We start from the raw sequence: 15162 nt of genomic DNA, 5'->3' as shown, positions 1-15162 counted from the left end.
TACTTCAAACATACCACATTCTTTTACAAAGACTATTCAAAAGGTAGCAGGCTTTATAAAATGATTGGAAAACACATTTTGCTAAATACCTAAATCAAAATATAGTTCATACTTTATATTAAGCTTTTTAATAATATTAAACTTATGATCTTAAAAGTCCAAAACAAGGAAAGATTTTTTAATATTGTTATGATTTACCACATGTTACGGTAAATATCAGGAGCTTCTTGAATTTAGTTCATGGTCATGTACTCGAACCTAGTAATCATATTATTATGTTACATTTATAAATCACAATTTACTTATTTTACTTACATTGTTCAATGTTAATAAAACAAATTATAAAAAATGATCTAGATGGTTAAGTAAACAGTGGTAATTTTATCCCATTACAATTTTTTGTTTTTATGAATAGTAAAGAAAGTATTGGTTTCTTGCTATATATATGTACTTTTTTTTGGTTCTTATAAATTTTCAGTCGTGTGTTTATGATGTAAAACAAAATTTTTATTTTATTATTCAAGCTCTAAAAATTGCTTTTAGATAGTTTAAATATATAAGACAGTTATATATATAAATATATTATGCAGTTGTAAATTAAGTGTAGATATTCCTAATCACTGAAATAAACTCCTCTCTTTACCCATTGCTGACTAGCTGTGATCTATCAGTAAAAGAGGTCGTTTAGCAAATCTTAATATCTGATTCATCAGGCTGATTTATATATTTTATATATTTTAGTAATATCTTCAGCTCAAGCTTGCTGGAACATCAGTCTGGGACTCAAATGAATGAACATAGATTTTAATGGACTTTGCCGTCTCTTTCTTTTTTCTTTCTTTTTTTCTCTATACTTCATACATGTTAAAACTTAAGGTTGTTCAAATTCAGACAGATTCTAGTGTCTCCATCTTTCTATTCTTCTATTTGAATCTTAAATTTTAAATATTTTCCAACTTCCAAAAACTGTTGTTCACAACAATCTTCTTATAGTGGTTTTCATTGATTTGTAAACATTCTCTATGTTAATGGAATGAACAGAATTTGGACTTTGGATTCAGAGAGAAAATTGCCAGATTAATTCTTTCTAGTTATTTTCAGCATTTGTTTGAAATTTTGAATATTTATTATATCTTTGAAGTAAGGACATACTACAGATTAACCCATGGTTATTCTATTATTTGATTCTTTTTCTACATTTCTTTACTTATCTATACTAATTATATATATTCCATGTTAAATTTTTTTCTTGTGTGTAGAATTTTTAATTTGAAATATCAGAAGAACTCTTACTATTTAGGTAGATCAGTCACAAACAGAAATATTTCCCTAGTATAATTTATCTAGCAGTTTATTTTAAATACCTTAGAAATTAAATTTTTTTGATAAAATGAGTCCATTCTTTTTATAGAAAAAATTAATAACAGCTTTATTGAGATATAATTTATATTTTACAAAGTTCACAATTTTAAATTGTGCTACTTAGTGCTTTTTAGTATATTTATAGTGTTGTTTAGCAATCACCACTTAATTCTAAACATTTTCATCAACCCAAAAGGAAACCTATAACACTAGCAGTCACTTTCTATTCCTCTACTCTGAGCCCCCAACGACCACTTATTTTTCTCTTTATATATTTGCCTACTCTAGGCATTTCCTATACATGTAATCTTATATGGCTTTTTATGTCTGACTTCTTTCACTAAGCAAAATATTTTCAATGTTCATCCATGTTGTAGCATGTATCAGAATTCCATTCATTTTAATTGCCAAATAATATTCCATTATATGGATATTCTACATTTTGTACCTATTCATCAATTTATAAGTCCATTCTTTTAGAATCAGTTATCAATCTTCTGCGACAAGAAGCCTGAAATTAGCATTTGGTTCAAAGCAGTCTGTGACTTATGTTTTAAATATTAAAATCTTCTATTTAAAAAAATGTTTTTATGTTTAATAGTTGTAATGGATTTAAACTTACCTTTTAAAACATTTTAAATTTCTTAAATCCAAAATACATCTGGCTCCAAAAAGTTTGGGACGAGGGATTGTATATAATATCTTGAAATTAAGAGGAAAGAAGAATTTGGTTGTCTATGGAGAATATTCAGTTTATCCTTTTTTCCAGGTAAACATTCACTAGACTCTGCTTACCTTCTCCTTATATAAATACACAGCATCCTTACTGACAATAATTTTAAATATTTTTCTTAACCTCTCTCATAGAATTGGTCAGTATGGCCCATGGATTCTACCTTATTATTATCTCTCATTAATTCCCTCTTTTCTGTTCTCACCACCAGGAACTGAGTTAATTTTTGTTCTAGATTATAGTTAGCAACAGCAGCTTTATACCTTCCAGCAGCTTACTTTACATCTATTAAAGAAGTTATCTAATTGTATTATCTCTTTTCTAGCCACTGGCTGTGAGCTTGAAAGCAGGAACTGTCATTTATCTCTTGGCTTTTTTTCTACAGTGGCTGGCAAAGAGTTTGTACTCATCTGTTGCTGAAAAGATAATGAATGAATGAGTAGAATGAATAAATGTTATCACTTTTTTTTCTATTTTTTGGAATAGTTTCTCAATATTTTTTAAATAGGTGAACCTTAAAATTTTCCAAAAGAATGTCATTGTTTTTGTGCACAAAAATGTAGGAAACTATTGTTAAAAATTGTATCATAACACGAAGTTTATGAATAAGATTGCAAATTAAGGATAATTGGACCACTATACTGAACATTCAGAGAAGGAACTTATATCTAAATATCAGTTGCAAAAGCATACATATTTAGAATACTGTTTGCAATCACAAGAATTGGCAAGAAGATGTCGTTAATTAAAACAGAAGCAGACATTTATAAGGGGAGAACAGATAGAATAAGGTTAAAAATGACTAAAGAAAATTAAAATTAAAAAAATAATTTGACATTCTCAACTTTTGTCAGAAAAAAACAGAATCAACACCCAGGAAATCATTTTAATGAACTAGAGGGGAAAAAATTAGAAATTCTCACAGAATTCAGAGAAAAGTCAAAAAATTAAAACAATGCAAGAGATGATGAATGCTATGGAAATAAACAACAACACTCCAGTATAAGGTTTAGACATATTTCTAAGAAATAAATGAAAAAAAGTCAAAGTCAAAATAGAAGCACTGGTAGGAGACAATATTAAAAGTTTTTTTCTGATTAAAGGTAGACTTTAATATATATTTCACATATTTTAAACCTTGAAAGAATGAGTGAGTTACAAAGGGAAAATAAATTTGGTTCATAAAGTTTATTTTAAATATAATTTTACATTTATTATATATAATAGAGACATTTAAAACCCACTATAGAATGATCCTTGAAAGTATAGTCTTTCAAATGAGACATTTAAACTTTTTTCACTTCTGGTAAGTGCCCTGTTTAATTTACTTTAAATTAGAGTGGGAGGAATCATTTGACAACAGTAAGTATAAAATTTAGACAATATTTTAAATAATATTTGGCTTTGAGGCCAAATGAGTATTTAAATGTATATTGAAAAGTAAGTTATAGAATCAAGTGTGGTTCAAAACTGCCTTTTATGATCTTATCTTTTGGAGTTCTTTGTATTTTATGCTGTTTTAATTTCTAAATAAATAATTTTGCAGAAGAAAATTCTGGATACAATCATCATATGCTTTTAATTATTACTTTTAAAGTATTTGAGACTTCTAGGGGTTCCTTTTGATTAGATAAATGCAACTTATAGATTTGATGATGGCCGTCTTAAGGCAAATTTACAGTCTTCATAGGATTTTTAAGCTTCTCATGAATTATGTCACCAGAAGTTTCTTTGTGCTTGCTCTCTTTAACCATCAGTCAATATGACAGTAAATTTTAAAATGTAGAACTGATAGTTAAGAAAGTCAAACCTCTATAATAATCTCAAACACTATGGTGTCAAAGAGGTAATTTAAGAGACCAGCTGACTGAGTGGCTGAGATATCTCAGGCCCCTAAGATATTAATTTAGATGCCTTGGGTGCTCTCAAATCATTCCTTTTTAAAAGGAAGAAATATTTATATAACTATGCAGTTATTAAATTTTTTAATTACACTTTTAAACAGATGTCATTATTGCCTTAGAAAACTCTTTGACCTTCTATATCCAGGCTCAACAAACTTTTTCCATACAAACCCAGATAGTAAATATTTTAAGCTTTGCTGGCTGGCAGGTTTATGGAACTACTCAGCTCTGCTGTTGAGGTGTGAAAGAATTCATAGATAATGCATGAACAAATGAGCAGGACTGTGTTCCAGTTTTATGGACACTGAAATTTGAATTTCATGTTATTTTCAGGTGTCATAATTTTGTTAATGTTTTTTGAACCATTTTAAAATGTAAATACCATTCTTAACTGGGGTGCCATACAAAAACAGGTGGCAGACTGGATTTGTTCTGCTGGCTGAACTTTGCCAACCCCTACTATAGATAGTCAAATCTACTGGTTGGGAAAATCTGCTTTAATAATATATTCTTAAGTTCCTCCACTACCAGTTCTGCCACATTGTTCCAAAATTCTTACTGATTGCACTTATGCCTACTGCCAAAAAAATGTTCAATTTGTTATTAACAGCTTCTTTGTGACCCCAATAATGTTGCTGCTTTGTCCTGCCTCACAAGTAGCTCACAGAAGTAAATAAAAAAATTTTTTAGCACTGTTGGCTATAAAACTAATTGTCTTTTGTTAGACGATGTAGTGTAGTATAATGCAGCTGGGGAACTTGGAAACCAGGCTGTACCTGGTTCTGCCACTATTCAAAATAGTTGAGTTTCTCAAACCTCGGATGCTCCATTTTTTCTCCTCATCTGGAAGAACTATTAAGAGGTTATATTGTAATAATAGATATGAAATCACTAGTAAAAAAATATATATATAACATTGTGGTGATGGTTGTGCTTTATTATTTACTCTTACGTGATTTCTGGCAGGGCTCCCTATTAATGCTGATATATCCTTCTTGAAGATTAGATATAAATTAAGGATTGCATGTAAACTTTTTCCAGGCATTTTGCCTCCATGCACCCACACTTTTAAGTTGCTCTTAAATTTCTCACTATATAGATGTACCAAGTCCATATATTCTTTCTTATCACTGGCACAGACTTTGTTCTGTCCCTGCTCTATCCCCAGTACCCAAAACAATGTCTGGAATGTATTTGGATACTGACTGAATAAATAGTTCTGAGTGAATCAGTGACACGAGTAATCCCATATGTTCATTCACCTTCCGTTAGCAAAAGGAATATAAAAAGCTTATTATGAACAAAATGTTTTTAAATACATAAAATATGTAAGATTACAAAGGAAATCTACTTTATTCAGCTCTACTAAAATATAGTTCCATCTGCAAATCCTTTAGTATCCATAGACACTAGTTTTTAAAATATGGAAAAATTTTTGCTACTATCAGAGGACACTGAATCCATAACTATAAATTGTAAAATTATGTTAATAAGATCAAAAACAAATGCAAGCTTTATTTGGTCTCTTTAAGTACACCTTCCCCCACACTTTGAAATTATATCAGAAAGAACAGTGAATTTTTTAAAAGCCTATTTTGGTTAAATTCCTTTTGGTTGCAACAAGGAAAAAACAGATTTTGGCAAGCTTATTCAAAAGGGGCATTTGTCTGGGAAGATGCTGGAGTGTCTCATGGAATTGACAGGTGGGAAAGAAAGGACCAAACGTAGCTCTGGGGATTTCAGCATTCTTCAGAGTAGCGCCATTAATGGGGGTCTCAGTCATGTGTCCAAATTTCAGAATACTAAAAGAGAAACCCAGCTTGGGTCACAGATGCGTGCTTCAGTTGGTCAGCCAAAGTCAGAAGCAGAATCATGTAGTAGAGCTATCTGCACTGAGGCCCACTGTTCAGAGTCAGGGAAGCTGGGAAACCACCTTGAGAAATGTGTAGTCTTATTGATCTGACTCCAAAAAACAACATTTATTTTATATTTATTAATGTCTCAAGATGAAACATTTCACTTGAAGCTGCAAGACATCTTTGTCCATTGACACTTAGACTGTATTTACAATTATGAATTTTAATATGTGCCAGATCACCTACTGCCATATGAATAAATGGCTTTATATCATATAAGACTGCCAGTATAATGTAGTGAAGATATAGCATAAGGGTTAAGAGGGTAGACCTTTGGGTCAGTCTTGCATGGCTTCTGCCCTACCACTTAACTAGCTGTGAAGTTTTGACAAGTTACTCAGTCTCTGATCCTCATTTTCATTATCTGTGAAAAAGAGGTTTATCAGTGAAATTATTCTGCAGTACAACCAGCAGAAGATCTCACTGTTATACCACAATAAGCATTTAGTTTTTGATCAGCAGTCTGTGGGTAAGTAGGAATGGATCTGATCTAGGCTGGGCCCAACTAGACACGGTTCCAAGTGGAGGATGGATCTAAGTCTGTGCCACATGTCTCTCATCTTCATTGGACCTACAGCTACTTGAAGAAATTTTTCTGAGTAAAACGCAGGATAGCAAGGGAGAAGCCCAACTGCTAAAGAATATTTCAAGGCTTTGCTTGTGTGTAATGGCTGCTGTTATTCCATTTCATCAAAGAAAGTCACATGGCCAAGTCCAAAGTCAAAGAGCAGAGAGGTATAAATGCACCTTCCATGGACGTGTGGTAAGAAAAGGGAGGAGTGACCCAGTCTGCCACAGTACGTAGTATTCGTACCTATCTAGTAGAGTTGCTGCTCTAAGTTTAATATATGTAAAGAGTTTAGAATAGTGCCTGGCATATAGTTAATACTCAATAAATGTTATATTAGGCATACTCTTGTTCAGAAACTCACACAAATTTTAGTATTGTTTATCTGTAAGATAAAATACATATTTGGCAATTATGTCACTTCATTGGAGTTAAACAGCCATGCTTATATTAAAAACAAATCTCTAATTTTAAAATTGTAGATTAGATGAACAAGAATATGGATCTCTCAGTATGACCAGTGAGCTTCTGGGATAGAGTGGTTCCTGACACTATTATTTAACTGTTAGTAAAATCATAGACTTAAAGGTCGAGTTTTACCTTCTCATTTTACAGATGATGAATTGAGCCAAGAATGGTGAGATATCTAAATTGAAAAGAAAGAGATAGATGGATGATAGATAAATAGATAATTAGCTAAAAATAGAAATGCAAGGAAACAAACCTAGATCTCTAAAATTCTAGATGACAGTTCTTCTCACTATATCTAAATGGTGTGCATCATATTTTTTCTTTCAGTGAACTTTAAAAAAAGAAATATTTTAAGAAGCTTTTAAAATAATTTTTTTCAACTATTCCTTCAATTGAGAAGAATTATGGTAACAAAGAGTATACTTACACTGTAAACAAAACAAAAACAACTAATCCTTAATAGAAGCCTTCACTCATCCATTTAACTATTGAGTATTTATCATGTGTTAGGCACAGCAAAAACAAAAACAAAAAACAGCAAAAAAAATCTCTCATCTTGTGAGCGTACATTATAGAGAAATAATGTGTAGTATATTCCACAATCTCTTATCTGCAATTCCAAATCAAAAAGCTCTGAAACTGAGTTTTTGCTACTCATACAGTAGTAAAACCTAACCTAAATCTTAATTCATTTAGTTATAAAGCTGTGAGGCTATTTATTTCTTTTTAAATAACACTTAGAATGTATACATCTTTTGCTATAGAGATGTTAACATATTTTATTTCAGAATGCTTTCCTAGGAGCTCCAGTGGCTCAGTCAGTTAAGCATGCGGTACTTATACAGGGTGCTTTCCCAGACCTCTCATGTTGAGAGGAAAGAGGATGCATATTCTATAATTATAGTACTTTTACTATATTACCTTTAAAAACTCAAATAATTCCAAAATACATCTGGCTTCCTTGGGATTATGTTGGACTTTGTATATCCAGAAATTATAAATACCGTGAATGGAAATGAAACAGATAAGGGTATTAGGGCCAGTAGGGAGAGGGATGGGATTGGTGGGTGAGGAAGTTGTTTAGCTAGAGTAGTAAGAGAAGACTGGGAGGTGTCATTTGAGCAGATTCTAAAACATGCACTGGAACTCTCAAGGGAGAGGAAAGCATTCCAGTTGTTGGGAACAGACCTGTGGCTATCCGGAGAAGTATTCCAGTCCGAGAGAAAACCATGGTCAAAGACCTAAACCAAAAGTGTGGTTAGCATATTTGAGGAAGAATGACAAGGCTGCAAGGCTGTAAAATACCAACCAAGGGAAGAGTGATCAAATAGGCTGTTAGAGGTAACCAGGGGCCCAATCATCTAAGGCAAGATAAGGCCATTGAATATTATCTTAAATGTTATGGGATGTCTTTGAAGGGTTTGACCAAAGGTATGTCTAAAATTCAATTTTCCTTTTTAACATTTTACTCTGTTGCTATGTGGGTAATATGTTATTTTAGTAGTGAGGATTGAGAAAAATAAATGACCATGACTGGATGAAATTCAGCAATTTAATGGTCATTTTTAGTAAAATAATTTCTTAATCATACTTTAAAAAAATAATATTTCTTAGATATCCATCAAGCAGGTGCTATGCTTTGAATTAGTAATCTCGATTATAAAGCAACATGTTTGTTGTTCTAGATTTTTCTCTAAGCATTACGGCTGAGAAATTAGCTTGGGAATGATAATGCTATTCCTGATCGCCCTCCCTCTTCCAGAGATACTCCTCTTTTACCTACTGGACAACAACTAGAGGGAAGAACCCTGAACTTGTAGTAGTAAGAACTGGTTTCTTAGGTGGGCTCTGCCATTAATTGGTTCTCACATCGGTTGAGTTAATTTCTCTGGATTTCATTTTATTATAGTGTAAAATACTCGGGATTGAGTCATCTGATATAGTTCTTTCTTAACTGTAGTCATAAATTTAGCAAGTCCTATGTATAAGACTAAAATTCTATGATTCTTAATGAGACCTCATAAAAATCTCAAAATGTCCTTAAATATGAATCTAAAGAAATATAGAATAACTGGCTATCTGTTCAAAAATGGTAAATTTTCCCTTATTTCCTTTTTAACAGGACCAAGGAAATAAATACCAGAAGCTAAGAGCACAGAATATTTCCTTCATCAATTCATAGACTCCTGATATTTCTCTAATTCCATCAATACAAAGGAATGACCACCCTGACAGATGGCCACAAAGGATGTCAACAATTTTTTGGAGGCAAGCAATGAAATATTTGTGCCATGAGTTTTCTATTTCTCAGTATGTAGAAACAAGTAGAATTATGTTTTAATGAAAAAAATAAAAGGTCTTTATAATATAGCAATTTATAAAAGCATAGCTAAGCTATTTCTTCCTTATTTTTTTTCCCCCTGAGCATTGTTACATGTCAAAAGTTACATTAGGCTAAGCTGCTTTTGCCCTTACCTGAAGTATTTCATGGTGTAGGGACATGTTTTACCCCTAAATACAAGATAAAAATTTAAATAACAAATTAAATACCCATGTTTGAAAACAGGGCTATTTGTAGCTATCTTGGACACACATATCATATAGCTACAAATACTGAATAGTTTGAAAAGTTAGAATTATTTTCTATGTATTTCTAAATTATCCATAGAATTTATTATTTTTTTGGTTTAAATTTCTGCCTTTTTTCTCACTTGTTTTTAACAAGTTTCTAAAATGTTCCAAGATTTTGGGAATTGCCCCTTTACATCCTTCACAGCTTTATATTTTGTGAGAATTTTACATCAGAAGATCACATTGAATTTTTAGTTACTTTCATAGCTGTTCTTACTTTTCCTGGACTAACAATCAGCCAAGGATTGTGGACCACAATCTTCAAAATCGAAATTAATTACTTTTCCCTTTAAAAGGAAAATTTACCCGGAATGAAATTATTTTAAAGGAAGAAAAAATTATAAATATAAGGAACCTGCCTTCTCCACCTTTATGAAAAATAAGAACTTAAGTATATGAATATAAAATGAAATAAACTCATAAAAATTTAAGTAGAATGTACTAAAATTGAATTTTGCAAAGCATATTATGTAAGTGAAGGAACTACAGATTTGCTCAGAATTTTTTATTTAATGTTAATTCAACTCTTAGGACTAAGGTTATCCAGCAAATGAGTCTGCTTTTTAAGTTGTACATTGAGGAACGCTTTCTAAGTGAAGGAGATCATAAATGTTTAAAAAGCCCAGTGCAGAGCTTCTGAATTTTTTTTTCAGTAACTAAAATCAAAATTAATATTTGCTTTTCTGTTGGGGAAAATTTCATCTAATTACATTCAAATTATTCTGCAACTTTTAGACAGCAAATCCTGATCACCAAAGAAAAGAAAGAGCAGCTGTGTTGCCCTTGCCTCATAGTTATAAGAATAGCATTATTATGCAGTCATTGGGCTTGGATGGTTATTCACTGGCTGCGTCTGTTAGAGACACACCTAACCTTTCTGAACTGCTGATAATGTATGCTTTCTGTTTGTAAAGCTCTTCAAAACCATAGATTCCTATGCATCTTCAGCAAACCAGTTTAGTTTAACAGTTCTCAGGAGTAGGAAGTTCTTTCTTATAACCATTTGTAAACATTTATTAAGTGACTGTTCCTAAAACTTTTCTAAGAATTATACTTTGATCACTATTTAAGTCTTTTCTTATTTTAATACAATTCACTTAACTATTTTTAAAAATAGTTGAAATTGATCATTGCTAAATTAGTGGAAATAGTTCCCATAAACAATACTTCTCCATAAGCAACCTGTTGTCAAATTTCTTTCTCTAATATTTCCTTTTTTAACTCATCCATGTATCATATCTTATTTTGATCTTAAGTTATTCTTTAACCACAGCAGCATATCTTGTGTCATTTAGCTCCAATTTATATTTATTCCACATTGAGAACCAACCCTTTGTTCTCTTTGAATTTCATTCCATTTATGACCATGTCATTAATAAGCCACAGATATTTATAATTTTAATAGAAAGTGCTGACTATCTTACTTATTTCCCATATTTTAAGAGATATTTTTAAATTATCATAGTAAAAACTTTTAGCAGTTAGAAAGGCAACATAGAACATAGAACAGATTAAGACAAACTGATTAACGGCAGCTGTACCGCACCCACCAGCTGTGTGACCTCAGGCAAATTATTGATTCTCTTTAACCCATAATTTGTACGTCTTTAAAATTTGAATGATGATAATAATATAATTGTAAGGATTAAATGGTATGGAAAATATAAGTAAAAAGTTTAGATATTAGCATTTGCCTGTCACATCATTTCAATAAATAGGTGATGTAGTTATTCTACTTTCTGCAAAATGATTGAAAGCAGGTTTTGTCATACTAAGTGCATTGCTTACAAAATAAATAATAGATTCGTCCATTATACACATACTAAATTTGTTTTACGTTATTATGTCTGTTGTACCGATACTGAATTTTGTTCACATTGATGTTTCCCAAAGAGCAGTTTAAAAGTTTATGCTTAAATTAACATGTGAAAATGCAGTTTACCCAGAAATCATGGTTAAAAACATAGTTGTTAAAACAAGTATTGTTAACCTTTGAGTTTCATGAAAACCATGTATATTCCAAATATTTCAAGAAATTTTACTTGTGTGTTCATGGACTCACAGCCTTTTCTAAAATTTTAACTTTATAATAACCACTATTATTTGGAGAACTATTAAATGTGTAAAGCAGAGAGAGCTCAAGAATTTCCTTCTTGGGATTAAATATTTTTTATATACTTTGATCAGATGTTTATGTGGGAAACTGATTTGATATTTTCACTAGAAAAATCAAAGTAAACAGACAATTCAGTTCTCTTTATTAGCTTCCTAGGTCTACTGTAAGAAATTATCACAAACTGCATGGTTTAAATTAACAAAAATTTATTCTCCCACAGTTTCTGAGGCTAGAAGTCTGAAATCAAGTTGTCCTCAGGGACATGCCCTTTGAAAGCACTAGGGGAAAATCTATTCCATGCCTTTCTCTTAGCTTCAGGTGCTACAAGCGATCCTTAGCATTCCTTGGCTTATAGACTCCTCACTTTCGTCTCTGCCTCCCTCATCACCTGGTTTACTCCCTCTGTCTCTTCTCTTCTTATAAGGACATGGCCACATTGGATTGGGGCCCACCCTAATTCAGCGTGACCTCATTTTAACTTGATTACATCTACAAAGACTCTATTTCCAAATAAGGTCATATTCATCCATGTCAAAGGTTAGGATTTGAACATATCTTTTATTTGGGGTATAAGGGAGACACAATTCAACTGATGACACTGTCTTTTCTATTTCTATATAGATACTAATTTTAAAAATAATTATCTTCTAGAAAAATGATGGTTTTACTTGTAACAATATATGATCTATGAGTAGATATACGTGTTTTGCTTATAATGATTTGGCAGTACCGTTCCTTGAACAGTTTCTTGATAATACTGTTTCCCATTAACTCAACAGCTCTATTTTTTAAAATTATAGAACAATAGCTATTATGTTGTTTGTGTCTTGAGATCAGAGCTCAAATAATAAGGTTACATTTTTATGATCAAAGGCTTGTATCCATATTACATGTATCATCAGCAAATAAGATGCCCTAAAGACATTAGAGATAGTATGGCATTTGCATTTTTAATTGTATTACAAGTTATCCTTTACAAATTAAGTGAGAAGTTTCTTCCTTTGCTCTACTTGATTCAAAACAGGGCTACTTTTTATTTTCCTCAGTAAGAAATTAATTTTAAATTAAATTTAAGAAAAATTTTTAACCTTTCAAAATGAACTATATATTTTTAACTTTAATTTTACTGCCTATTCCAGTAAAGTTCTTCTAATATATAACTTGGTATTTAGATATATGGATCATGAGTACATTTTTATCATATCTTTCTTATGATCCTCTCCCATATATTTAGACAATTGTCACAGATTTTTCATGTAATAAAACTTACACAGTGTGTACACTCTTATTTCAGCACTTCAATAAAAAGATTTTATGTGTATTTTCTTCTCTTTAAGCTTCTGAAAGGGAAGGGAGGTAAAGCATTATAAAATTTTGTTGTGGGGTCCTTATGTTTTCCATTCTTGCATGAAACACATAAAATTGCTTCAAACTATTCTTTGCATATAATAGTCACTCAATAAATGTTTATAAAATGAATGAAGAAAATCATAGTTAGCTTCTCTGCTTATAGGCAACATCCAAAAGGAGTGCTAATTGAAGGTAAGGCAATTCTGAAGCTAATTCAGTTATATACCTTCATGTTAAATATTTCCCTTAAGTTTAATATAAAACATAAACAGAGATAGGAACTAGAGAGTTTACAATGCTGTAAAGTGGAGATATATTTATTTCCCAGGATTTTTCAAAAAACTAAAGAATTTAAGACTTTGATTTATATTTTTATTTCATTTTCCAAATGAAGGTTAAAACTCTAAGTAAAAAACATAAATTACATTGTTAAATGAACAGTCGACAATGTATTTTGAGATTGGGATTTGGTTTTCTAAACTATAAATCAAATTACTAGAGTAGTGGTTTCTCACCCTGACTGTTTTCCCTGGGGAGGTTTTTAAAAACATAGATGTTTGGGCCCTATCTCTACTGATTAATCTCAGTTCTTCTAATTATTAGCTGTGTGATTTTGAGTATTATTTAGTCTTGAATCAGATTCTCTGGGAGTGGAGATCATACAAGAGTAGTAGATTTTTTTATAAGAATGTGTCTCACAGAAATGAGAAATAAATGTTTACTTAGAGATGTGCTGATCAAATTAGGAAAACTTTGAACTGAAAAATAAGGGATTGAAGGAGATACATATGCAAATTAAGCAATAATTTGTATATTTATAGACTTTATAGTATGAAGTGTATTAGTAACAATGAAATAAATACTCTGTAATACTGGTAAAAATATCTAGGGAAAATGTTAGGAAATTGTACTTTTGCTTCAAAGGTATATGTTCCAAAGCCCAGGGTATGTTTCAAATTGGAATGGACTGATTTCTTAGGTGGTGAATTTAACATAAATACAGTGTTCCTATGAGTGTTAGTAACCATTTCATAGAAGTATAACAGTGGTAGTTATGGTAGTGATCGAGATAGGATGGGAGTGGCTTATGGAATTCTTATGGATTGGAAAACCTCTAATATGCTATGTTTGTAAATAATTGACAGTCCTTTCTTTGCATTTAGCTATTCATCTATACATTTTGAAAACTTCCATGTGCTAGACACCATACTGGAAGATAAATTTATGGGTATAAAGAAAAATGGAATACACTAGGTTTGATAATTGCTGCAATATAGTATCTTGGAGGCAATTAAATACCATAATTGTATTTCATTTATGCATGTGTTGGTTGTTTCTATTACCATTTAGGAACTAATGTAAACATGAAGTAAAAATTCTAGTATACTTAAATGTTCAGAAAGAAATGGCATTAGAAAAGATTTCATCTTGATACAGTATCTTTGAGGACAATCTTCTTGAAAACACTATATAATATTCAATATGTTATATCTCAAATTACTGTACTAAAGAGTAAGACTCAGATTCTAACATTATGGTAATTATTTCTTGCCTGCATGCTCCTTTACTGAGCATGCCACTGATGAAGCTGCTTTTGATGCTACTATTGGTATTATTAATAGCCAGCATCTTGAAGAGAGAGGCCAATTTCCTGGAAGAAAAAACTGCTGAGGATAGAGAGAACCAGCATTCGTAAGAGAAGGAGTGAGTGTAATGGGTCTTAGAAGATGCAATTCAATTGATCTGGAACCCCAGAAGGAGTGAAGGGAAGGGAATTCCTAGAGAAAACTCTCTAAGTCTAACTTTAAAGAAGCAAAATGAGAACAGCAGTAATTAATTTTCTTCTATTGTATATCTCTAAAAGCAATTTAAGGATAAGAACAAAAATTGAGCTACCTTTTTTTACTTAACTTCTCTTACTCTAGAGTTTTACTGCTTGTTTTACTAGGTGTTAGTAAGTCACTCCCTTTTTCAAAATGTTTTAATTCCATAATAGAATTCAACATGTAATAATGTCAGTGAGTTAAGAGAGGGACCAGAGAAATAGATATATATTGGGTCAAACTATCAGCATATTACTACTGGTAGGATTCTTCAGAAGTAAAGTGTTT

General features: G+C 31.3%; 1 long non-coding RNA gene across 1 annotated transcript in view; it reads left to right on the top strand.

Moving 5' to 3' along the window:
* LOC107513935 overlaps positions 1 to 9222 on the top strand; it is a 176588-nt gene extending 167366 nt beyond the window's left edge. The window contains exon 3 of the long non-coding RNA XR_001597648.2: positions 9077 to 9222. This is a non-coding gene — a long non-coding RNA (uncharacterized LOC107513935). The remainder of the gene's footprint in view (positions 1 to 9076) is intronic.
* Positions 9223 to 15162: the final 5940 nt, after the last annotated feature.

Source organism: Rousettus aegyptiacus, unplaced genomic scaffold (genome assembly GCF_014176215.1).
Source record: "Rousettus aegyptiacus isolate mRouAeg1 unplaced genomic scaffold, mRouAeg1.p scaffold_m13_p_2, whole genome shotgun sequence".
Taxonomy (NCBI): Eukaryota; Metazoa; Chordata; class Mammalia; order Chiroptera; family Pteropodidae; genus Rousettus; species Rousettus aegyptiacus.
Note: the sequence above shows the minus strand (reverse complement) of the source record. Positions and strands in the feature narration are given on the sequence as shown.